Here is a 27,335-nt window from a genome sequence, read left to right on the forward strand (position 1 = left end):
TGACTGTCATAGCTCTGACTATGACCGCCTCATTTACCACAGCAACAATAGCAACTGAAGCTTAATGAAATGTCTGCTTTATGTACACTTTGGTGTGGACTTTGATTAATATTGTCTTATGTACAGTTTGTATTGCATAATATTTTAAGTTTTATGTGATTTTTTGAGGGACCATCTGAATGGATAAAATTTTTTATCCTGTGATGCTTACTCTTATGGTGCCCAAAGAATCAAAATCAAATTGGCATATCTATTTTATTTGTTGTCTTGCCTTATATGTTTATATTGTCAATGAATATCCGCCTTGTTGTTGTCATTATCATGGAGAAAGCTCTTTGTGAACCAGTGTACATATTCTTGAGTTATCTTTGTGTAAATGGAATATATGGAGCCACAGGTTTCTACCCTAAAATGTTGTCTAATTTAATATTGGATTCATATGTGATCTCCTCTCACATGTGTGCTCTACAAACATATGTTATCTACAGCTCATTATTTTGTGAAATTTCAATATTAACAGTGACGTCTTATGATAGAATATGTAGCCATATGCAGACCTTTAGATTATCATTCCATATTAACTGAATTCACCTGTTTTAAATTAATTATTTTATCCTGGATTGTACCCAACAGCTATGTGATTTCTGGAGTCTTGTTATCAAGCTTGAGGCAATTTTGTAAATATCACATTGATAAATTATACTGTGACAAATGGTCAATTGTAAAGCTGTCTTGTTTATTTTCACATTTTTTAGCTTTGTAGTTGTTATAATAGTGTCCTATATTAAACTGATCGCTGCATGTAAAGCATATTTAGAGAATAGAAGGAAATTCTGGCAAACATGTTTACCACATATATTTTTCACTCATAAATTTAACTTTAGCTATGATGGCTTCAATGGCTTGTATACCAGATATGGTGCAAATTATATTCCAGAGAGTCTAAGCAATTTCTTGGCTTTAGAATTGGTTATAGTCCCATCTGTTTTTAATCCTCTAATCTATGGATTAAATATTTAGGCAGTGCACAAAATACTTTTTCCATCATGTGCTGCACCAACAGTAAATGTTTCTCAAAGCTCACAAAATGTGTAGAACTTAAATATGTACTGAAACATGCATAAACTGACAATCAGCGACGGATTAACCACCGGGCCAATTGGGGCCTCTAAACCCAAAGGGCCCGAGCTCTAAGTTAGTTATTTAAATCCACGTAAATGTCAGTGTAACAAGGAAGGACAACGAGAACTGGATTCTTCAAACACAGGTAGGGAACTTTTAATTGACCACTTCTCTGGTTTACAGCTTCACAATAACTCATCAGTTTCACAATAACTCATCAGCTTCACAATAACTCATACACATTAGCTTCACAGTAAAGTTTTCGACCCAGTCTCTCTCTCTCTCTCTCAATCTGGCGCTGGCATGGTCCTTTTATGTCCCTCTCCCCAATCTCATTACAATTAGAGACAGGTGTTAGTTGTGGCCGGGGCCCCAAACAAACCGAACGGAAGTGTCACAAATTGGTGTAATCCGAACGGAGTGGAGAAAGCCGTTTTTCATGGGGAATTGGTGTCAAGGGGATCTGCCAGTAACCCTTAGTCAAATCCAGTGTTGAGAAAAAACGAGCAGTGCCCAACCGATCGAGCAACTCATCAATATGAGGCATTGGTAGGCATCAAATTTAGACACCGCATTTGATTTTTCTATAATCCACACAGAACCGTACAGATCCGTCGCTCTTAGGGACCAGAACAGCCAGGCTGGACCAGTCGCTGAGGGATTCCTCTATTACTCCCATATCGAGCATTGCATCCAATTCTTCTCGAACTATTTTTTTTTATGTTCGGGTAATCGGTAGGGATGGGTACGTACCACCACCCCTGGCTCGTGATGTGGTGTTGGATGTGGTTCGTGCAACCGGTAGAGGGGAAATCACATCTGCAAATTCTTGTTGTAGTTTGGCAAACTCTGTGAGTTGGTACGGTGAGAGATGGTCTCCGCAAGTTTTGTGTTTACCTCCGGCCCGAGCTCCGCCCTCTCTGGAACTACCATAGCCAACATCACAGGGGCCACCTCCCCCCATAATTTCAGGAGGTTAAGGTGAAAAATTTGACGTGTGCCCCCTCTATCGGTTCGCTTTACCTCATAATCGAGATCCCCCACTCGTCGTTTGACCTCAAATGGTCCTTGCCACTTGGCGAGTAATTTGGAGCTCGATGTGGGGAGTAATACGAGCACTTTGTCTCCCGGTGCACATTCCCTTAGCCAAGTTCCCCTGTTATACAGTTGGCTCTGTCGTTCTTGAGCTTGGAGCAAATTCTCCTGTGTTAGTTGTCCCAGGGTGTGGAGATTTGCTCTAAGATCAAGAACGTATTGAATTTCATTCTTACTGTTTGAAGGTCCCTCCTCCCAAGCTTCGCGTATGACATCAAGCATGCCACGCGGGTGCTGCCCATTTAGCAGCTCGAATGGGGAAAACCCCGTGGAGGCTTGCAGGACCTGTCGTACTGCAAATAACAAGGGATCGAGCCATTTGTCTCAATTCCTAGCATCCTCATGCACAAACATACGAATCATATTTTTTAAGGGTTTTATTAAATTGCTCCACCAGGCCATCTGTCTTTGGATGGTAAACGATGGTGCAAATTGACTTAATGCCCAATAATTCGTAAAGCTCATGTAGTGTCCGTGACATAAAGTTTGTGCCCTGATCGGTGAGGATTTCTTTCGGAATCCCCACCCGGGAGATTATTTTGAAGAGTGCCTCCACAACACTGCGTGCTGAGATGTTGCACAGAGGCACTTCTTCCGGATATCGAGTTGCATAGTCCACTATCAAATCAAAATCAAATCCATCAAATCACTTTTACTGTCACACAACCATATACACAAGTGCAATAGTGGGTGAAAGACTTGGGTGCAGTTCCGAGCAACATAGCAGTCATGACAGTGAAGAGACATACCAATTTACAATAAACATCATATTTACACAACACAATATACAAATAATAATATACAATGTACAGTATACAGTACACACAATATAGAATACACATACACACAATATAGAATACACATTATACAATAAAAATAGTATATATAGTATATATAAAATATACAGTAGGTTGTATTTTACTGTATTGACATTCAGGCTGTCGGTTGATAGTCAGTTGCCAGTGTGTTGTTAAGAAAGAATATAATTTATGTCAGTCCAGTGTGAGATAATAAGATTAATAAAGTGCAGTGCTGATGTATATTGATTGTGAGAGATCAAGAGTTCAAAAGTTGTCAGTGATCAGACCTACCACCGTCGTATCATCAGCAAACTTAATGAAGGCTTTGGAGCTATGTGTAGCCACACAGTCATGTGGGGCTCCAGTGTTGAGGGTCAGTGATGAGGAGATGTTGCTGCCCATTCTAACCACCTGGCGTCTGCTTGACAGGAAGTCCAGGATCCAGCTGCACAGCGAGCTGTTTAAGCCCAGAGCCTGGAGTTTCACATCAAGCTTGGAGGGCACTATGGTGTTGAATGCTGAGCTATAGTCTCCAAACAGCATTCTCACATAAGTGTTCCTTTTTTCCAGGTGGGAGAGAGCAGTGTGTAGTGTAGATGCAATGGGATCATCAGTGGAGCGGTTGTTGCGGTAAGTAAACTGCAATGGGTCCAGTGAGGGAGGCAGCACAGAGCAGATGTAATCTCTGATTAGTCTCTCAAAGCATTTGCTGATGATGGGGGTCAGAGCAACAGGACGCCAGTCATTTAAGCAAGTGATTTTGGATTGCTTTGGTACAGGCACAATGGTGGACGTTTTAAAGCATGTGGGGACCACAGACAAGGAAAGGGAAAGTTTAAAAATGTCCATAAAAACACCAGCCAGTTGGTTCGTGCACACTCTGATGACGTGGCCCGGAATGCCGTCTGGACCCACGGCTTTACATATATTCACCCATCGGAAGGATCAGGTTACATCCGCTACAGAGACGGAGAGTGAACTAACCTCTGTAGCTTGGGCCACGAGAGCTCTCTCCACAAGGGCAGTGTTATTTCCCTCGAAACGAGCATAAAAAGTATTTAGCTCATCCAGGAGAGAGGCAGCGGTGTTCACTCTCACTTGGTTGAAAGCATGCTTGAGGGTTTCGTCTCCCGACTGCTCCAAAGGGAAATACCCTTCGGGAAATCCCCAGAGGATGGGAGGGGCCACAGCCTGACGTGGAGCTGACGAAGATGGCCAAGGCTCCACCTCCCCTGCCAGATCATCGCACATTTCACATCTCATCGCATTTGTGCAGGACCCATCCACGCATATTCCCTTTAATATATTTCTAAATTCAGGCCAATTAGTCCCCAAAATCTGTGGATGGGTGAGGCGGGAACTAATCATGGCCTCCACTCTATGTTTTGTTCCCCGGAATTTAATCACAAGGGTCACCACAGGGTAGTTGTGAATATCCCCATGCACACACTTCACCCTCACCATTTTAGCTGTGCCCAAAGCCTTGTGTTGAACCAAGCATTGGTAGATAGTGGTCTGGTTACAACCCGTGTCCACTATGGCTTGGTGTGTACTCCCCTTGATTCTTACCGGTATCCTTTACCCTCCAGCCCGTTCGGGGGCAGCCTGTGGTGCATCGGGGATCCGGACTACAGTTCTCAGCTCCATCACAGGACACTGATCCAGGAAGTGTTTCGGACCTCCGTAATGCCAGCAGGCTGGCCCAGGCGCTACACTCACGCTTGTGGGGGCAGGTACATCCACCTGAGGGGGAGAGCGGTTAGACCCTGAAGTCACTGGGAAAGGGATAAACCAGCGCAAGTGAGGAGCCGGCTTTGGCGGCGGGTTTCCACGCCTCCGGGGTGCAAGAACAGGGCCTGGGGAGAGGACAGAGTGAGAGGGGAGAGGGGAGTGGGAAGAGATGGGAGAAAACACAGGGGGAGGGGAGAGAGAGAGAGAGGGCTCTTCCATGCTTGGGCACACCGCCATATGGTCCTCCGCCAGCTGGACCGCTTCCTCCAGTGACGCCGGGCAATGGCACTGGACCCACTCTGCCGACCCTTCTGGAAGCCGATGGATCAGCTGTTCCAGCATCACTTGGTTGATCACTCCCTCGACATCGTGGTCCCCTGCCCGCAGCCATTTCCGGCAGACATCACGGAGCCGCTGAGAAAAGGAAAATGGGTGACCGGCCCCTTCCAACTTCATCGAGTGGAACAGTTGACAGTAATGCTCTGGGCTCCGGCCGACCCGCTGCAGGATGGTCTTCCTCAGATCGCCTTAGACCAGGAGATTAGCCACCGACAGTTGTTGTGCTGCAAGCTGGGCTTCCCCGGACAGCAGAGGGATAAGCTGGGCTGCAGCCAGCCCCAGATTTCAGCAGTTCGCTCAAATATGTCAAGGAAGGCTTCAGGGTCATCTTCCGCCCCCATCTTCAACAGCGTGGGGGGGGGGGGGGGGCGGCAGGGGGATGCTGTTGTCTGGGGTCGCTGCCGGTGCTTTCTCCTGGGTGAAGAGGCTCCGAATGACCGGTCCTTTGCCTGAACTCTAAGGACCTCATGGAAGTGGCGGAGTTCAAGCAGAGCCTGTTTTTGGGTATAATGTATGTCGGCGAGGGACTTGATGATGTCGGTCAGCGGGAAGTACTCCATGGGGCGTACAGTCTTCAAATCAGATCCTGGGTTTCGGCACCAGTGTAACAAGGAAGGACACCGGGAACTGGATTATTCAAACACAGGTAGGGAACTTTTAATTGACCACTTCTCTGGTTTACAATTTCACAATAACTCATCAGCTTCACAGTAAAATTCTCGACCCAGTCTCTCTCTCTCGATCTGGCGCTGGCATGGTCCTTTTATGCCGCTCTTCCCAATCTCACTACAATTAGAGACAGGTATTAGTCATAATTTGGCTCAGGTGTATGCACCCTTACCGCTCTCTCTCTCTCCCTCGATGGACGCTCGACCACCCCCCACTGCCACAGTCAACCTTATGTGAAATACCATTTGTTCGGCCGAATACATGCTAGACTGCAGCAGTGCGAGCACAGACACTTGAGTGCGTGCTCAAGGAATCTGTGTCTCACAGGTGCAGCATGTTTATTTGGAGGACTACAGAGAACAGTGTCTGATTTACAAAACGTTTCCGAACACAAAGATAAGGTGCAGTTTACCCTGGCTGTGTACAAAGCTGATGGTTTAAATTAATATAAGCGACAGAATTTGTGCAACAGTATAGAGGAATTAAAATTTTTTAAGTCCTGCATGCATTTAATGTATTATGATAAAGAGAAAGGTGCCTTAATATCCTAACTATGTGCATGGTAACCTTTTGTAATATTTGGTTAACTGCGAGATTTCATTAATGGTTATTCTGTTATTTGTTGGGACTCTGGAAGAAAGTTTATTGCCATGGATGTGTCAAACACAATCTCAGATAGCAGGATATAAAGTGCACAGTAAGCTATGAGCCTAAATAGCACAATACATAGATCTTCAAATTATTTAATTCAAATTAAAGTCGAACAAAAATAATCACTGTCACTGCCTGCAACATAGTAGGCCTATTCTTAACCAATGTAAAATATGTTATTCTGCCCGGGCAGGTTCACTTTCCATGAGGCAGCGAATGCTACAGATTATAGGATTCTGCGGGATACTTTGATTTTTAAATGATTCAGCATTTAACGTGTGTAATTGTCTGCACACCAGAGCAAAAGGGGGAAAAAACATTGGCTCACCGTTTATGAAGCGCTGAAACTTTATCAGGTGAAAAACAATCTGGAATCATGTGTAACCGTCACATTAAGTCCTCTTTGCAACCTGAACTTCATCAGAATGTCGATTTGTTACACCAGCGCTGAAAAAGCTTGATGCAGCGCAACAAATGGTGAAACAGAACACAGGTGTCTCGAGATGCGTTTCAAATATTTAAGATCTTTTAAACTTTACAGTGAGTTGTGGCACAACGATCAAAAGCATCTGTCCAGTGCGTGTTTACATGGCCTTGACGTACGTGTGAACAGCCCCTAACTCTCCCTATAGGCTACTTGAAAAACTGACCCGAACCTGGCCCAAAACCTGTAGGTTTGTCGGGTACCATCAGACTCAGATTGGGCTGAAGACCTCTAAACACGTGCAGAATAACCGAATAGTGATTTTGGTATTTGAATATCATGCACATCCCTATTAATAACACATGATTTTGGATCGGTTCATAATTAAAAACTACATATAACTGGCCATGTAAGACATTGCTCCAAACTTTTTTTTTGTCAGTTTGAAAAATCCAACCAAATCTGGCAAGTGTCCTGTAGCACATAAAAGTGAAGAAGTCACGTGAAATGTCATGGGGGGCCTCCATGCTGTACCAGCCCATGGGCCTCTCAGTTCTTAATCCGTCCTTGCTGACAATTATGACATCTGGCTTTATACATGAATTTATAATGTATATATATATATATATGTTTTCAAAGGCATTATATGTACAAGGTAAAAGATTACATGGGTTACATATGGCATAATACTGTCCAGATAAAAAAATTTAACTTATGTGATTAGTTGTAATGGCTTACTCTCCACAACCCACTGACTATATGGATATTTGTTTCTCATGTATGCTTTTTGTCTAAATGATCAAAAGCAACAGGATTTATAGCATAATTTATAGCGTTATTATATGAATTAGATCCCATGTTTTCAGTTGTGAAGCAAAATATTAGAAGACTGCACGTTTAAATGACAGTGCCATTTGGCTAATGCATCATGTATTTCACAGCTATTCCTTGCTTAGCAAAAACTTCCCCACTAGCATTCTCTAACAGTTAGGGGATGATGTTGATGCCTTATGATGCCCATTTTGTGATAAATGTCTTGATTTATTTTATGACTCTCATGTTATTCTTAATAAATAAAATGGTAAAAAACATACTAAAATGTAATGTGTATACAAGTCCAGTCACTCATTGTATTTGATTTGATGAAAGTACTGTATGATCAGTTTAAATTAGAAATATGTTTCTGCAATATGTTCAATATGTGGTAGCACAGTAAGACATGTAATAGCAGTGATGACGTGGACAAGAAGCAGACCAGATGAAGTCAAAGACTGAGTTAATCTTCATCAGTTAATATTCAGTCAAGAGACACAAAATATAACTTTAAAAGACCTGGCAGTTCATTGGGAGGTACAAGGGTGTAGTATACTTTGAGTCAAATCACTGTTCCCTCAAATATAATTTATACTGTACATGTATATTTAACAGTATGAATATACATTTGCAACTTTTATCTTTGATAATGAAGTTACACGATTATTGTTGGTAAAAAGTTTTTGTTTTAAAATGTTGTGGTAGAAATCACCCATTCACATGTCTGTTGGCTTTGATATACACACAGCAAAATTTGTCTTCGTTCTGCGCTTAGAGTTAGTAAGAAGGTTGAAACAGTTGAGTAATGGTGTACTGTTTTTCAGAACAAGCCATGCCAGGTTTGATGTCAATGACATCAAATGTCATTAGTTCTCATGTGTCTCATCACTGATGTCAAAACTAACACAACACATCTTGGTATGATTTTTTCTGTCGTTTTTGGAGCTCTACAGCATAAGTCCCCATTAAATCTCATTGAAGAGCAACTCTGATATTCTGCTAAACTTCTCCTTTGGTTTTACATGGGAGAAAGAGATTTAAACTGGTTTGAATTACATTAAGGATGAGTAATTGAAAAGTTTTCATCTTTGGGTGAACTGACTCTATAATAAATGTTTAAAAAAAATTATAAAAAACACTCTGAAATCGGTTCTACACTTTTAACATGAAAATTAGTCATGCTAAAAATATTTGTACTCTATAGTGTAATGTGTTGTGAATAATTAATCCCAAGAAACTTTAGAACATCTCTAAGATATTTTCCACATGAAAAAGGGATAATATAAAACCAACCAAGACCTCACCACTATCAGTTGATGATACACCCAGCTCATGATCTGTGGGACTGTTGATTTGATTGTGACTGACTGTGACTGCTTTATTTCTTTAAGCAACAGTGGCTTAATGTATGTTGCCTTTCCAGGAAACAAAAATCCTTGTCTGTCTCTTTCTTCTGTGCTAGCATCTTTACTAATCCAGCCATTGTGAGAACTTGGCAAGACCTATACTGCAGATGTCGTTAAACTTTATATGACAAATTGATATGTGTCTCATTTGTAAGTCGCTTTGGATAAAAGCATCTACTAAATTACTAAATGTAAATGTAAATATAATTATGGAGCCAAAGGATTCTACCCCAAAATTTTGCCTGATTTAATATTAGATTCATTTGTGATATCCTTTCACATGTGTGCTCTACAAACATATGTTATCTACAACTCTTTACTTTATAAGTTTTTAATATGAACTTTAATGTCTTTAATGTCTTATGATAGATATAATTCTAAATTAATAACATTCACCTGTGTTAAATTAATTATTTTATCCCGGATTTACCCAATTTATTTTGGGTTCCAATATCCTTGTTATCAAACTTGAAACCATTTTGTAAATATCACGTTGACAAATTATATTCTGGCAACTGGTCAGTTGTAAAGCTGTCTTGTACATCATCTTTTGTTAATAATGTCTTTGGATAAGTCATTACGGTCACATTTTTTTAGCTTTGTAGTTGTTATCATAGTCCTATATTAAACTGATTGCTGCATATAAAACATCTTTTGAGAATAGAAGGAAATTCTGGAAAACATGTTTGCCACATATATTTTCACTCATAAATTTCACTTTTGCTATGCTTTTTGATATCATGGATAGCAGATAGCAAGTTTCTGTTTGATTTTATGTTTACTAATGGTAAATGAAATTAGTATTAATTGGTGCATAATGCATTTAAAATTCATTATTGAATTTTTATCAAAATATCAGAATCAGAATGAGCTTTATTGCCAAGTATGCTTACACATACAAGGAATTTGTCTTAGTGACAGGAGCTTCCAGTGTACAACAATACAAAACAATACAAAAACAGTAGCAAGACATAGATAATAATAAAAAATAATTATACACATACGTACAGACACACACATATATACATACACACATGGGTAGTGCAAATCTAATACAATCTGTTATGTACAGTGTAAATACAAATCTGTTATGTACAGTGCAATGTTTTTTGTTTTTTTTTAAATATGCATTGAGTAATCCAAAGGTAATTGGATAAGATTACCAAAAAAATATTACAACAGTTTCAAAGATTACATTACTCATTACAATATAAATTGAGCAATTTGTATTCAATATCGGATTTAACATGACCTAAAGGGGAGTCCCATTATACCGAGTAACTGACATGTGGAATCTTCCATTAAACATTTTTGCACTGGAAGCACGTTGCACCCACAGAGTGGGAGACCTGGGTTCTTATCCTGCATTGAAACCAGAAAGTAATTATGTTCACATAATTAATGATGAGCACGATTCAGAGGTTCCATTTTCTAATAATCTAATCCTTAAATTATTTTTATTGGTGTAACCTAATGTATTCAGGTTGTTTATGACACCATGCAAACAAAGTGAGATGCTCCAAAAGCACCCATCTGACAAATGTGTACACTGATGCATCCTTAGTGTAACATTGACTCAGGTTGAGTGGGATGCATGTGCGGTTTAATAAAGCAAGTAAGGGAGTACAGACAAGCATGGGTCGAATAACCAGGGCAATAAACAATATCAGAGGCAGAGCAGTAATGTGGTGAAACAGGCAGAGGATCGGGGCAGGCAGCAAACCTCCATAGAAATAGTCTAGGCAAATACAATGGTAGGCAGGCAGCAAACATGCGTAAAGAGGTAATCCAAGGCAGTCATACATGGGTAGAACAACACAGGAAATAATAACGCTCAGAAATGTACCCGGGGCAAACAAGACTTCGCAACAAGTGAACAAACACACAGGGCCTAAATAGTCTGAGTGATGTGGAACAGGTATGCAGTAATCAGTCCAGGTATGCGGGTACTTGGGAAATGTAGTCCAATGTTAATACTCAGGGGAGGGAGACCTCTGGTGGCCGATTGAGGAATCTTCATCGGCATTCGTTTGCTCTTTACCACTATTTATGGCATGTTGTAGATGGACATGTGTTTGGTCCCAAACAGCCTCACTTCGTCGAGACCAGTCACTTCAGACAGTTCACCCGACCATGGAAATAGAGGAGGTTGGAACCCCAAAACACACTGAAAGGGCGTTCATTTCATGGAGGGTTTGAGGATTGAGTTCTGCACATACTCTGCCCAGGGAAGAAAGCGGCTCCAGTCGGTTTGATTCTGTTGACAGTACATGTGAAGGAATTTAGTGAGTTCTTCATTTAGACGTTCCATCTGGCCATTAGACTGGCAGTGGTAACCTGAAGTGAGACTTGTATTGACAATAATTAATCGAAATAAGGCTGTCCAAACCCTTGATGTAAAATGAGGACCCCGGTCAGTGACAATGTCTTCAGGAAGACCATAGTAACGGAACACATAATGGAAGAAGTGTTCTGCAGTTTCGAAGGCTGATGGAAGCTTAGACAGGGGTATTAGTCGACATGCCTTAGAGAAACGATCAATGACAGTTAATATGGTGGTGTTACCTTGAGAGGCTGGTAGATCAGTGATAAAATCAATGGCGATGTGGGACCATGGTCGTTGTGGTATGGGTAAAGGTTGTAGCAGCCCTGCCAGAAGTTGTGTGGGGGTTTTTGCTGTGGCGCAGGTGTGACAAGCATTCACAAATGTAATGGTGTCTGCCTGTAACGTTTCCCACCAGAAACGATTCCTTAACAAACGTACTGTGGAAGTAATACCAGGATGGCCAGAGCTTGTGAAAGAGTGCACCCAGTGGATTACCTTTTCTCGTAGATTTGGTGACACAAACGTTCGGTTGGGCAGGCATTCTGGAGGAGGAGGATCTTGTGCGTTGGCCCGGGAGATTTCGGACATGATGTCCCACTGGACAGGAGATAGAATCAGCGTGGATGAAATGATGGGTTCTGGAGAGGGATTCTGAGGAGTGGAGTCATATTGACGGGATAACGAGTCGTTCTTGATGTTCTTTGATCCTGGAAGATAAGTGATTGAAAAGTTAAATCGAGTGAAAAACAAAGCCCATCTGGCCTGTCTGGGGTTAAGTCTTTTGGCTGACCACAAGTATTCCAAGTTGTGATGATCCGTTAGTACCAGAAATGGATGTCTGGCCCCCTCTAACCAGGGTCGCCATTCTTCAAATGCTGCTTTCATAGCTAACAGTTCAAGATTTCCCACATCATAATTCTGTTCAGCAGAGGTAAGTTTACAAGAGTAGTAAGCACATGGGAAAAGTTTAGGAGGATTACCTTGGCGTTGAGAGAGGATAGCGCCAATACCGGTGTTTGATGCATCTACTTCTACCACGAAAGGTGCGTTGAGATCAGGATGATGCAGTATTGGAGCAAAGGTGAAGTGATTCTTCAATTCATTGAAGGCTTGAATGGCGTCAGTAGACCAGTGAAGCTTGGTGTTTCCTCTTTTTACCATGGCAGTGAGTGGAACGGCGACAGTGCTGAAATATCTGATAAATCTTCTGTAAAAGTTAGCAAATCCTAAGAATCGTTGGAGTTTGTTTACTGTAGTGGATTGAGGCCAGTTTAGTACTGCCCGTACCTTGCCCTTGTCCATAGACACCCCTTCTGGACTGATGATATAACCGAGGAAGGAGATTGAAGCTTGGTGGAATTCACATTTCTCAGCTTTGGCATACAGTTGGTGTTCTATGAGACACTTCAAGACTGCCCAGACCTGCTTGATGTGTTCCTCCAGGGTGTCTGAATAAATCAAGATCTCATCAATATATGCATTTAAGCACTGATTTAACATGTCTCTGAATACATCGTTTATGAAGGATTGGAACACAGATGGACTATTGGACAGGCCGAATGGCATAACGAGATATTCGTAGTGCCCGCTGCTGGTGGAAAAGGCTGTTTTCCATTCATCCCCCTCTCGAATGCGAATGAGGTTGTAAGCGCAGCATAGATCGAGCTTGGTGTAAAACTTAGCAGATCTCAGTCATTCCAAAGCTGCAGGGACCAGGGGTAATGGATATCTGAATTTGACCGTTATGTCATTTAGACCATGATAATCAATACAAGGACGAAGGCCCCCATCCTTCTTACCCACAAATAAAAAGCCTGCTGTTGCCGGTGAAGTGAATGGATGGATGAAACCCTTGGTCAGTTCTTCTTCAATGTACGCTTTCATTGCTTTAGCCTCAGGTTCTGACAAGGGAAAGATTCTGCCTCTAGGTGGCGAAGTATCAGGTAACAGATCAATGGCGTAGTCACTAGATCGATGTGGTGGTAGTTGCGAGGCTTTGGTTTTACTAAAGGCTTCAATCAGATCAGCATACTCAGAAGGTACATGTGGTGCTAAGTTGGACTCAGTCACCTTAGTGGTTCTCACGGGTATAGGGGTGATAGGTTTTAAACACTTGGACGAGCAGCTGGGGTCCCATTGCATGATCTGCTTCTCACACCATGAAATTTGTGGATTATGGTCCTGCAGCCAGGGTAAACTGAGAATGACTGGGTTGTGAGGAGAGTGTATGATGAAGAGGTGAGTAGTTTGTGTGTAAAACTCCAGCTTGCAGAATGAGATCAGGTAGTGGCGTACAGTACCTGGCCGGTCCCCAGGGGACGCCCATCTAGCACTGCTACTGCCAAAGGAGAGTTGCAAGGAATTAGTGGTATCTTATGCTGTTGGGCTAGATCTTTGTCAATAAAGTTGCCCACTACCCCCGAACCTACCAAGGCTTTGGTGGTGATGACATCAGATAGAAATGTTAATTTTACTGGCACTTCAAAACAAGCAGTAGTTTGGATGGAGGAAATCAACAAACTCACCCTGCGACTGTGTGTTTGAGAGGGACGTGTCGAGCAGTCAGCTCTCAAATGTCCCGCTTGGCCTCAATATAGACAGAGATGATTATTGATGCAGCGTTCATGCTTCTCTGTGGAGAGATGAGTTCGACCGACTTGCATGTTCAGCGTCATCACTGGGTTGATTTATTTGACTGAGAGGGCTGGTAAATCGGTTAGGTCTCCTGAAGCGAATGAGATTGTCAATACGAATAGCGAGGTCAATGATTTGGTCCAGGGTTCTGCCTTCATCACAGCAGGCCAGCTCTGATTGCACATCTGTGTTTAATCCTTGATGAAACAGCAGTTTTAATGTGTCTTCCATCCAAACAGTTTGTGCAGCAAGAGTGCAAAAGCCAGAGCGAATTCAGCTGCGGTATTACTTCCCTGACGAAGCACAAGCAGTTGTTCCCCAGCACTCCTTCCTCCCTCAGAATGTTCGAAGACCTCTCTTAGTCGCGAATAAAATCATTGAAAGTGGTGCGGTTTAACCCTCGATTGGCCCATACAGCTGTTGCGCACTCCAGCACCTTTCCCATGGTGAACACACAAGAGAGATCTTACTATCATCAGTCGGGTATAACGAAGATTGTTGAGCTTGGAACATAGAGCATTGCATGAAAATGTCCTTCCATTTGGTTGGGATACCGTCAAAGTTTCCTGGAAAGGCTAAATGTGGATTAGCAGTCACTGTGCTGTGAGGCATTATGATAGGTACCTGACTCGCTTGAGGCACTGGGGAAACGGATTCGGGTGCAGGCTGATGGAGACACTGAACGGATTTCACCAACTCCTCCGTTAACAAGGTGAGTCGACCTAGTTGTTGTTGGTGAGATGCCAGTTGGTTTGCTTGGACAGAGTTCGTTGGACAGATGCATGAGGACCTCTGGATCGGTAGTTGGCGAAGTCTTCTGTAACAGTGACTCAGGTTGAGTGGGATCCATCTGCGATTTAATACAGCAAGTAAAGAGTACAGACAAGCATGGGTCGAATAACCAGGGCAATCAACAATATCAGAGGCAGAGCAGTAACGTGGTGAAACAGGCAGAGGATCGGGGCAGGCAGCAAACATCAATAGAAATAGTCCAGGCAAATACAATGATAGGCAGGCAGCAAAATACGTAAAGATGTAATCCAAGGCAGAGTCATACACGGGTAGAACAACACAGGAAATAATAATGCTCAGAAATGTAGCCGGGGCAAACAAGACTTCGCAATAAATGAACAAACACACAGGGCTTAAATAGTCTGAGTGATGTGGAACAGGTAGGCAGTAATCAGTCCAGGTATGCGGGTACTTGGGAAATGTAGTCCAGTGTTAATACTCAAGTGAGGGAGACCTCCGATGGCCAATTGAGGAATCTTCACCAGCGTCCGTGACACTTAGAAAAGCCCTTATAATTCATCTATTTTGGACAGAATGATGAATTCAACTGAAAAAATGGATTGCTGTGGACTGTAGGCCAATTAAATATGTTCAATAATGTGGAAATAAACAATATATTGTTTTCTAAGCCACTTTTTGTATTGTCTTATCAATGCTTTACTTGCTTGCCACAATGGTGTAATGCATTTTAATAGTCTGAATTATCATATTTAAAAATATATATTATATTTATAATTTTTTTATTTCAATATTTATAATGATTTAATCATTATACAGTATATTGAATTATTGTTATTTTAGGTCTTTTTTCAGAGATCATTATACATGCAATTAATTATGATTAAGTTGATTAATTAATTGGGATTTCATTTTATTAAAATTTGTAACCCTAGTTAAATAATATTTTGTACTTGAATAAAACCAGTTCATTTAAATGTTAACACATAAAGCACATTTTTAGGTTAACATTTATTTATTTATTTTCAGTTCCTTTAGAATTACAGGATAAAACCACCTAATATTATAACTGCAAGGTTAACCTTGCAATTCTACAATTATTCCTAAATGTTACATATCTGACAGTATATAAAGTTGGCTCAAGCAGTTGTAGAACAGTGAAGGGTTTGACCCCTTGAAGCACATAATCTGACAGTGGAGGTGCTCAGAGACCATCTCTAACCCGTACAACTCTTCAAGCACAAGACCTTTGTTTATGTTACTTCAAATGTTTTGCGTATGATATGCTGATACTTAGACCATTTAAATTATTTAAAAAGCTAGAAACAGCTTTCAAAAGGACAACACAAGATACGTAATTGAAAGACTAAATTGTTTGTGTAGGCCTAGAGACAATCTGGAAACAAGATTTTTAGAAGGAATGGATAACATTTCTGCCTCAATACTGTCACAGCTCTAAATGAATGGGACTGGACCAGTAGGATCATAGTATTTGCTTTTGTGCTTCCACGTTACCTTCTGACTATTGTTCTTAATGCCATCTTAATCCTGATTATTGCTTTTAAGAAAGCACTGCACGATTCTATGTATATTTTCTTGTGTAATCTCTGTATTAATGATTTGTGTGGAACCACAGGTTTTTATCTAAGGGCTTTGTCATATTTGCTCATGGAAACCAGTTTGATTTCACTTGAGGAATGCATTGTGCAAAGTATTGTCATCCTCATCTATGGAATTGGCAAATTCACAAATGTAAGTGTCATGGCATTTGATAGGTACATAGCAAAATGCCGACCTACATTACCATAGTATAATGTCAGCTTTAACTGTACTATGGCTGATGACTTTTATTTGGGTATTTCCTTGTTGTACAAGCCATTTTACTGGCTATTAAAAGCCCTATTTGCAGACATAGCATAGATAAACTTTTCTGTGAAAACCTGTACTTGCAGAATCTTGGATGCAAGCAAGACATTTTTCAGGGTCTGTTTAATGGGTCAGTGTTTGTTTTGATAACTATTTTGGTTAGTTTTGTACTGATTTCCTATTTGAAAATAATTTTAGCATGCAGAAAATCAAAACTAAATCAAGACAAGTTCTTTAGCACTTGTGTGCCACACTTGATTTCCTTTCTGAACTACATACTTGTGCTCTTTTTGATTCTCTCCACACAGAATTTAGAGCAAAATCATTACCTCACATATTAAATATATTTTTGTCTGTTATTTTCCTGACCATCCCCCCTTTTGTTAATTCAATAATATATTGTATAAATTTAGGTCCTGTCAGAGCAAAAATATTGTTTGTTTTCCAAATGATGAGAAATAAAAGGCTTTTCTCATAACTCACAGTGTGTACGTTTGTTGTGTATTTTTTATTTTTTATTTTATGTGTTCATGGCACACAATAAAATGATGTGCATGGGCTGTTTAGTGATTATATATATATATATAGCTTTCTGCCAATTATGCAAGTGAAAATAGAAGTTTTATTTTGAGATGATTTTTACTTTGCTGCATTAATACAATGATTAGTTTACATTTTTTTAATTTAAGCTGTAGTTTTAATGTTGGATTTGATAGGCCTGGGATAAAAATATGTATCTATATAAGAGCATGAAATATGTATGTTTGCAGTTGGGGGATAATATGTCTGAAGGTTCACATTTGACTCAGTATATGTCACATCTTTAAGGCCATTAAAGACAAAAAAAGCCCAAAACAGGCCTTCTTCTCATACAGAACACCTTTAAGTGATCTTATGAACAAAGACATTATAACAGTTGAGAAAGATGTCATCAATGTGAATATTTGGTGCCATCTTCTGTTAACAAGTTATTACTGCCACTCCACACTTCTGTAAGATTCACACTGGAAAGCACAATTTTTAAATTATTCTAATTGAGCGTTAACTCATTATTTGTTCTCTCTGTATTAATATTTTCAGCAGTTTTACTTAACTGCCTCAAATAAAATAAAAAATGCAGTTTTATACAAGAGTTTGGGAATAATTGGCCAAATTTTGTGTTGTTTAGGTGTAAAGAAGTTAATGCAGCAAACAAACTCAAACTGTTTCTGTAATGCAAAAGTTGCATTGTAACATGTAATGTCATGCAATGCTAATTTTCTATTTATTTTTTGGGTTTATCAGACTAATAATAATAATAATAATTAAAAAAAACAAATGTAACATTTGCAAAGGTGTGGATATCCTTCCATTTTATCAGTGTGTGTTACTAATGTCTCAATATCAGGGATGAAACTAAAGTTGAAAGTTTTATATTACAACAAGATGATACTCTAATATATACCTCAAACTCAATATGTGGATAGATCTTAAACATGCACTGTACACAACACAACAAGAATATTACTAAAACATTCTATAAGGAAGGATGAGAAAAAATCCAACAGGAAGAAGGACTGCTAGAGCAGCCTACGTTGGACTACTAGGATTTCTGCCAAATGGGATGTTACTAAGTACTGTCTGAACTGCTCAAACATTTCACATTGTGAATTTGACTTATATAGTCTGCAAACCTTCAAATTATAAAATCCACATTTTCTTTTTTTCTTTTTTTCTTTTTTTTATTGTTATTGTTTAAATTAGCAATCATTAAAAATTGTGATTGTGCTTAAAAGGTTTAAGATATAAGTTTACATTTGTTAACGGCAGTTAACTTTGACAATTACAAATCTGACAGACTTTTTTATCCAAAGTGACAAACAGTAAATTCAAGGTTTACACTTTATTATTTTGTGTTTCCTGTATTGAACCCATGACCTTGGCGTTGTTAGTGTGTTGTTTGGTGCAAAACCCACAGAAGAACATAATTTGACACATTCTCTAAACCTTATTTTTAATTTTTTTCAGACCTAAAAAACAAACAAACCAAAGCATAGAAAAAACACAGGCCTGCTTTGAACTAATTATGTTTTGTGCACTGTTAAATACTGTCTTATATTAAGTCAAGAGGAGGGGAAACATATTACTGGCTGTCAGATTTCTGCATATTGATGGCTTTTGTAAACAACACAGATTTTTACTTAGATTTCTTTTTCCTCAGCAATTAATTATTATTGTTTGATCATTTACACACACACACACACACACACACACACACACACACACACACACACACACACACACACACACTATATATATATATATATATATATATATATATATATATATATATATATATTATTCTCAAGAGTTTTATTTGAGGTTTCATTGTTTCAGGTTACATTTATTTAGCCACAATGGTCATAATGACACACTTCACCCATTCTTAGACCATGTTAAAGAGCAAATGATAGACCTTTCCAGTTGTATCCTAGCTACAACAAGCTATAAAGATAGTTATAACTGTAGAAGTGAAGTTTATAAATCCTTACATCAAATGCTTCTAAATTATATTCTTAAAAAATGCACGATCTTGCATGGAATGAAATCCAAGAAGTCATTGTTCAGTGAGAATTCTAAAGAGAGACAAAAAAATTATAGCCGTCAGGACAAGCATGTGTCTCAGATCAGGTGATGATTTTCTTTTGTATGTTGATAATTTGCTGCAGCCTAAAACGCATGATGTTACTCTGCTATGAATACCTCTTCCATTGTAGGTATTTTCTGATTACACCATGTGGAATTAAGAACAATATGTCCATTCATTCAGCCACTTAATTTAATTTTTAACTTAGTTTGATTAGAGTAAATTTAGTCACTCCTCCTGGAGTGACTTGGAAAATAAGACCCAGCCTGACCAGAACACTATGCCAACGTCTCAGGAGTATCGCCAGCCGAAGAAACCAACATGAAACTTCAGATTGTACCTGCCTTGATTCTCCTGGTCATCTTAGCATTGCAATGTAAGTTATGTATGTTTGCATTGGATGATGTAGAGTAATTAAAATTTTACATTTTTCATCTTTCCATTTCTAATATGTATGTGCTTTCGTAAACCTGAAAATTTACTTTGGATCACATTTCCGGGACAAAAATGCAAAAATAAACAGTTTTAATGTGATGTTAGTGGAAGTGACTGTAATAGCATAGTACAGAAAAAAAACATATTCTTGATGCATTGCTCCAACCACATTTGAGTTATTTTGCTAGATTGTTTTCATCTGTCAGTGTTGGTCTGTATGAGCAAATATATTTATTGTTGGTTTAAGGCAAAGAGACTGAGGCTGCATCATTTCCCTGGAGCTGTGCAAGCCTCAGTGGAGTTTGCCGACAAGGAGTGTGCCTTCAATCCGAGTTTTACTTTGGACACTTAGGCTGCGGCAAGGAATTTCAGTGAGTTCCTATACATTTAGGCATAAGCATTATAACATAGTTATAGTCTGCCACATCCATTATATATATATATATATATACTTTTTTTTAAATACATTAATATTTTGGTTTGGTTCTTTGCAGATGCTGAGTATCACATTTTCTTTGAGAAGTACAAATGAAATGAGGACACAGTAGCCGTTCCTAAAGAGGAGTTCACCATCATTTCTTTTTTTTTCTTTTCTTTTCTTTCTTTTTTTTTTAACTCAAGCCATGCTTAAATGTTTAATTTGAGATAATGTCAATGGAGAGATGTGTCAGTGATGCCTTTGTGAAATCTGCAGAGAGTCTAATGCTTGTGCTTGTGAAAATTATGTAGCCTATATCACATGAGAAGCTTGGATAAAAAATAAAAACATTCATGCCTGTGAAAAAAGAAAGAAAAAAAAAAGCTAAAACCAGCCTAAGCTAATTGGCTGGTCGTAGCTTTTATATATATATATATATATATATATATATATATATATATATATATATATATATATATATATATATATACATATATTGTAAAAAGCATATAATTATTAAAACAAAATAAATTAAAATATCACATTCCTGTTGTCAGCTGAGATTGAAACCAAATGGTGGAATGTATATTGAGAATAATACACTGGGTAACAACAGGTAAACACTCTTTTGAAAAGTAATTTCATGTAATATGTTGTGTCAATCAGCAATTCAGTCAAGTTAAAAAGTAATTTTTTTCAAATTACAATGTTTTGAGCAAAAGATTGCTTTTGCAACAGAACTTTGCTGGCGGTCAGGTTTATGGTTATAGGCTACTAGGCCAGGGGTTTTCAGGGGTTCGTGGACCCCCAGGGGGCCGCAAGGGGGTGCTAAGTTGTCCGTAGAAAATATATGTTAAAATGGGTGAATGTCATTGTTTACTCTTATTTACTATTTTTGCTCAAAACCATATAACTTTTTTTCTTCAGTAGAACTCTAAAGATGAATTTTCAATATATTAGTTTATTTACTTATAGTCGGTTAATAGTGATAACTGTGCGCTGAACAGAACAAATTTAAGACATTATTCACTCTCAGATCATTTGGCTTTAGTACAATGAAAATATACAAGTCAATTTAGTATAACTGGGTCTTCAGACTGGGTCTTCAAGCTGCCTATTTAGGAAGGTGGTCCCTCACAAGTGGATCATCATATTTGGGGGTCCATGGCATCAAAAAGTTTTACAATCCCTGTACTAGGCAACTAGTTTTAGTGTAAGCACCCCAAAACTGACAAGCCCAGGTGAAATTTGCAGTGTCCCATTTAAAATAATCAGCAAATGCACCTCGTGTGGTGGCAGCCAGAAAATGTAATACATTGAAAGGTTTCTGCAACATGCAATAACCTGCCACTAACTGATATTGGATCAACTCTACATACACTAACACATTATGATAAAACATATAGTGTGTATGATGAAAAACAGTGTAGAAACATTGGTTTGTAAAGTATAAGCTCTAAAATACAAGACTCACGCCGCTATTTGATGCTGTAACCCACATGACCAGAAGTAAATTAATGATCAATTTAAATATGATAGGAATAGAAGGTAGAACATATAATTGGATTAAAGCATTTTTATTTGATAGATTTATTCATGTCTGAATTGGGACAGCTTTATAAGGAAGTAATATGGTAGATAATGGTACTCCTCAGGGCAGTGTCACTAGCCCAATACTCTTTTCCATTATGATTAATGATGTTTTTTCTCAAGTCCAAGGTGATATTGGACAGTCATCATTTGCTGATGATGGAGCCTTGTGGAAAAAGGGAAAGAATATTAATCATATTATGGGAAAAATACAAGAGGCAGTTAAGGTGGTTGAAAATTCATAGTCATAGTCATATTCATGCGGATTCAAGTTTTCAGTAGAAAAAAACAAAACAGTAATGTTCACTTGAAAGAGAGGTGTTGATACACAGATAAAGATGTATGGGCAAATGATAGAACAAGTGACAGTCTTTAGGTTTCTGGGTGTGTGGTATGATGCAAAGTTAACATGGAATGAACATATTCATAAGATAATCACCAAGTGTAAAAAGATATTGAATGTGATGAGATGTTTAACAGGGTCAGAATGGGGAGCGAGCAGATCTGCAATTAGAAATATTTATGTAGCATTGATTAGATCAGTGTTAGACTATGGGTGCAATGCTTATGTTTCAGCAGCACAAACCACATTAAAGAAGTTGGAGGTTGTGCAAACTCAAACTTTGAGACTTTGTTATGGTGGTTTCAAAACGACTCCTGTGTCCACTCTTCAGGTTGAAGTGGGTGAAATACCGCTGCATATTAGACGCAAACAGTTAATGATGAACTACTGGGTAAATCTTCAAAGACATTCAGAAGACCGACATCCAACAACAAAGATAGGGCCTATTTCTCCCATGTTGGGAGAGAGAAAGGGCCAAACAAGAGTGTGCATGGAGCAGTGAGAAAGTAGCCAGAGACATGACATTAAATCAGAAAAGATATATTCCCACAGTACAGTTATCAGTAACACCACCCTGGCTGTTTCCTTCAGTGTCAGCTGATTTCTATATTCTGGAGGAAATGCAGGTACATAAAGGTTTTGGAAATATAGCAGTCTTTGTTGAAGACAGGTTACAAACATTATATCAAACATTTGTTCCAGTATATCCAAGGGTCCTAATACAGGAAGCAGATGTTTTGCTTTTAGTATTCCAGCCTTACAAGTTTCTGTTAAAAGAAGAACATCAGATCATTTGTCCATATACACAATCGAGATGATGGCAATTGCAACAGCATTACAGTGGGTAGAAGAGTTAAAAAGGTTGTTCTTTGTACTGATTCGTGTTCTGCATTAATGTCATTGCAGTCATTTACATCTCAGCAGGATACAGTTAATGTGATATATGAAGCTCTGTACAGATTTAAATGAATATTATGATAACATTTATGTGGATACCAGCTCACAGTGGGATAAAGGGCAATGAAATTGATACATTAGCAAAACAGGCTCTGAAACATGAGGACATCATGGACATTTCACTCAGTAAATATGAAGCAAAAGGAATAAAAGAAACATCATTAAAGAGTGGCAGCACAGTGAGGATACAGGCACAGTGAGGACAACTAAAAGGAGCATTAAAGAGAACATCTTAACAAGGCTGAGGGTAGGACATACCAGGCTTAATAAAACACTGCACTTAATAAATAAACATCCCTCAGGACTATGTGAGCACTGTTAATTAGAGGAATCAGTGGAGCATGTCATCTGTCACTGCCAAAAGTACTCTCCAGAACCAGAAACATTAAAGAGGGAAATCAGGAAGCTTGGAGCGGAAGAACTGAGTTTAAAAAAAATGATTTACCATCGGGTTAGGGAATCTATTCCATTATTTAAAAGAAAATGGGCTGATCAACATAATTTAGTGTTAAAGGTGCAGTATGCAATATATTTACTGTACTAAAGCATAAAATTATCATGTTATCAGAGATTTAGGAAACATGCTAAGTTGAAATATGGCTTCTCCGAAAACAATGCTACAGCCAGTATACTCTACTTTGAAATGTCCTTCCAGGCCAGAATTTCTGTTTGTGCTATGGCCTGTGTGATCCCGCCCACTGCCCATTTCCCAATAGTATTTCGACACCCAGGGTTGCCAGATTTTAAATAAAAGTTAGCGGGCAAACACAGAACGCTGCAGCCATGGAAACTCAACTGGAACTGGAAACTTGGACTGGAAACTCAAGATGGCACCGAGTATGGCTGCTGCGTTGCGAGCTCCGACACAACATAGTAGTGTTTTGTTTGTTTTGTTCACAATTCTTATGGTTTTTGTCTTGGATGTTGTCTGCCTTATTGTCTACAACAGACAAACACTTTTGGACATTGGTTCAGCAATTTCACACTGTAAACCGGACTTCACATTCCTCAATGCCGACCCGCCGTTTACAAACACGCCAGCGGAGCCCTTTGTCTGGGCTGCCCGGCTGCGGAAACACAAAAGGAAAAGGGGAAACAGAGCCGACGTTCTCATCAGAGTAAGACGCCGCGCAAATCGACCCCCGCTACCCACTATTCTACTGGCAAGTCTCTGGATAACAAGCTCTGCGAGCTGAAAGCGCGGATCTCTTTCCAACGAGATACAAGGGACTGCTGCATTATCTCCCTTATGGAAACTTGGATGTCTGCGGAGATTCCAGACTCAGCCATTGAACCTGCGGAGTTCTCCGTGCACCGAGCGGACAGAGCGAAAGACCTCTCAGGTAAAAGTAGAGGAGGTGGTGTATGTTTTATGATCAACAAATCCTGGTGTGATCAGAGGAACGTACATTCTATCAAGTCTTTCTGCTCTCCTGATCTGGAATTTCTTATGCTTCTGTGTCGACCATTCTGGCTACCGAGGGAATTCACAGCGGTCATTATCACAGCTGTGTACATTCCCCCACAAGCCGACACAGACCGGGCACTCAAGGAACTGTATGGGAGTATAAGTGAGCAGGAAACCGCGCACCCTGAGGCCGTGTTCATTGTGACCGGGGACTTTAATAAAGCCAGTTTAAAATCAGTCGCACCAAAATACCTCCAGCACATTAGTTTCAACACACGAGGGGACCAGGTTTTGGACCATTGCTACTCTCCCTTCCGGGATGGCTACAAATCCCTCCCCCACCCACCATTTGGCAAATCGGACCACTCTTCCATTCTGCTTCTGCCCGCTTACAGGCAGAAATTGAAACAGGAAGCACCCACCCTCAGAACGATCCAGTGCTGGTCGGACCAATCAGATTCTACGCTACAAGACTGTTTTGATCACACGGACTGGGAGATGTTCCGGTACGCCTCTGATGACGACATCGAGCTTTACGCTGATAGCGTAATGTGTTTCATCAAAATGTGCGTAGAGGATGTTGTTCCGACCTGAATCAGAAACCTTGGATTAATAGCGATGTTCGCGCGGCACTTAATGTGCGGACCTCCGCTTTTAATTCCGGGAACGCGGAGGAGCATAAACAAGCCAGTTATGCCCTCAGAAAACGCAAAACGCCAGTACAGGAGCAAGATTGAAGGACAGTTTAACACCACCAACTCTAGAAGCATGTGGCAGGGAATTAACATCATCATGGACTTTAAAGGGAATAAAAACTCCGCCATGAACACCGCTGCCTCTCTCCCGGATGAGCTAAATACTTTTTATGCTCGTTTCAAGGGAAATAACACCGCCCTCGCGGAGAGAGCTCTCGCGGCTGAAGCTACAGAGGTTAGTTCACTCTCCGTCTCTGTAGCGGATGTAACCCGATCCTTCCAACGGGTGAATATCCACAAAGCCGCGGGTCCAGATGGCATTCCAGGCCGCGTCATCAGAGCGTGCGCGAACCAGCTAGCTGGTGTTTTTATGGACATTTTCAACCTTTCCTTCTCTTTGTCTGTAGTCCCCACATGCTTTAAAACATCCACCATTGTGCCTGTTCCAAAACAATCAAAAACAACTTGCTTAAATGACTGGCGTCCTGTTGCTCTGACCCCCATCATCAGCAAATGCTTTGAGAGACTAATCAGAGATTACATCTGCTCTGTATTGCCTCTCTCTCTTGACCCACTGCAGTTTGCTTACCGCAACAACCACTCCACTGATGATGCCATTGCATCTACAATACACACTGCTCTCTCCCACCTGGAAAAAAAGAACACTTATGTGAGAATACTGTTTGTAGACTACAGCTCAGCATTCAACACCATAGTGCCCTCCAAGCTAGATGAGAAACTCCGGGCTCTGGGCTTAAACAGCTCACTGTGCAGCTGGATCCTGGACTTCCTGTCAAGCAGACGCCAGGTGGTTAGAATAGGCAGCAACATCATCTCCTCCTCACTGACCCTCAACACTGGAGCCCGGAGGGCTGTGTTCTCAGCCCACTCCTGTATTCCCTGTACACACATGACTGTGTGGCAACACATAGCTCCAATGCCATCATTAAGTTTGCTGATGACACGGCGGTGGTAGGTCTGATCACTGACAATGATGAAACAGCCTACAGAGAGGAGGTGCACACTCTGACACACTGGTGTCAGGAGCACAACCTCTCCCTCAACGTCAGTAAGACAAAGGAGCTTGTGGTGGACTTCAGAAGAAAAGACAGAGAACACAGTCCCATCACCATCAATGGAGCACCAGTGGAGAGAGTCAGCAGCTTCAAGTTCCTGGGTGTCCACATCACTGAGGAACTCACATGGTCCATCCACACTGAAGTCGTTGTGAAGAAGGCTCATCAGCGCCTCTTCTTTCTGAGACGGCTGAGGAAGTTTGGAATGAACCGCCACATCCTCACACGGTTCTACACCTGCACTGTAGAGAGTATCCTGACTGGCTGCATCTCCGCCTGGTACAGCAATAGCACCGCCCACAACCGCAAAGCACTGCAAAGGGTGGTGCGAACTGCCAGACACATCATCGGAGGTGAGCTTCCCTCCCTCCAGGAAATATATACAAGGCGGTGTGTGAAAAAAGCTTGGAGGATCATCAGAGACTCCAGCCACCCGAGCCATGGGCTGTTCTCACTGCTACCATCAGGTAGGCGGTATCGCAGCATCAGGACCCGCACCAGCCGTCTCCATGACAGCTTCTTCCCCCAAGCAATCAGACTTCTGAACTCTTGATCTCCCACGATCAAATACATCAGCACTGCACTTTATTACCCTTACTCTTATATCTCACACTGGACTGTCATAAATTATATTACTATTATATTATATTCTCTCTTAACAACTGACTATCAACCGACAGCCTGAATGTCAATACAGTACAATACTGTACATTCTATATATATATATATATACTTTTTTTATATATATTTTTTTTTTATTTTTTTTTATTGAATAATGTGTATCTATATAGTGCGTATTGTATACTGTACAGTGTATGTTATTATTTGTATATTTTTGAGTGTAATTATGTGTATATCAGATGTTTAAATTGTGCTGTGTTAATTTGATGTTATTGTAAATTGCTATATGTCTCATCACTGTCACGACTGCTATGTTGATCGGAACTGCACCCAAGAATTTCACACACCATTGCACTTGTGTTTATGGCTGTGTGACAATAAAGTGATTTGATTTGATTTGATTTGGAAGCCAGCAATACATCTCGGTAACATTGACAGAGTTATAAAAAAAATCCACATGAGCTGGTTTATAATTTGTAAACAATAAAAACTTTGCAAACGTATACATTAGCTGATCAACTTACAGTGTAAAGCTCGTCG

The 27,335-nt window shown here is 40.1% G+C and overlaps 3 pseudogenes; all 3 read left to right on the forward strand.

The window, feature by feature from the left end:
- Window positions 1-203: 203 nt before the first annotated feature.
- Window positions 204-1,020, forward strand: LOC127428564 (olfactory receptor 6N2-like; annotated as a pseudogene).
- Window positions 1,021-5,030: 4,010 nt separating this feature from the next.
- Window positions 5,031-9,805, forward strand: LOC127428565 (olfactory receptor 2A14-like; annotated as a pseudogene).
- Window positions 9,806-16,180: 6,375 nt separating this feature from the next.
- LOC127428566 (olfactory receptor 15-like) lies at window positions 16,181-17,104 on the forward strand (annotated as a pseudogene).
- The last annotated feature ends 10,231 nt before the right edge of the window (window positions 17,105-27,335 follow it).

This window comes from Myxocyprinus asiaticus, chromosome 38 (genome assembly GCF_019703515.2).
Source record: "Myxocyprinus asiaticus isolate MX2 ecotype Aquarium Trade chromosome 38, UBuf_Myxa_2, whole genome shotgun sequence".
Lineage (NCBI taxonomy): Eukaryota > Metazoa > Chordata > Actinopteri > Cypriniformes > Catostomidae > Myxocyprinus > Myxocyprinus asiaticus.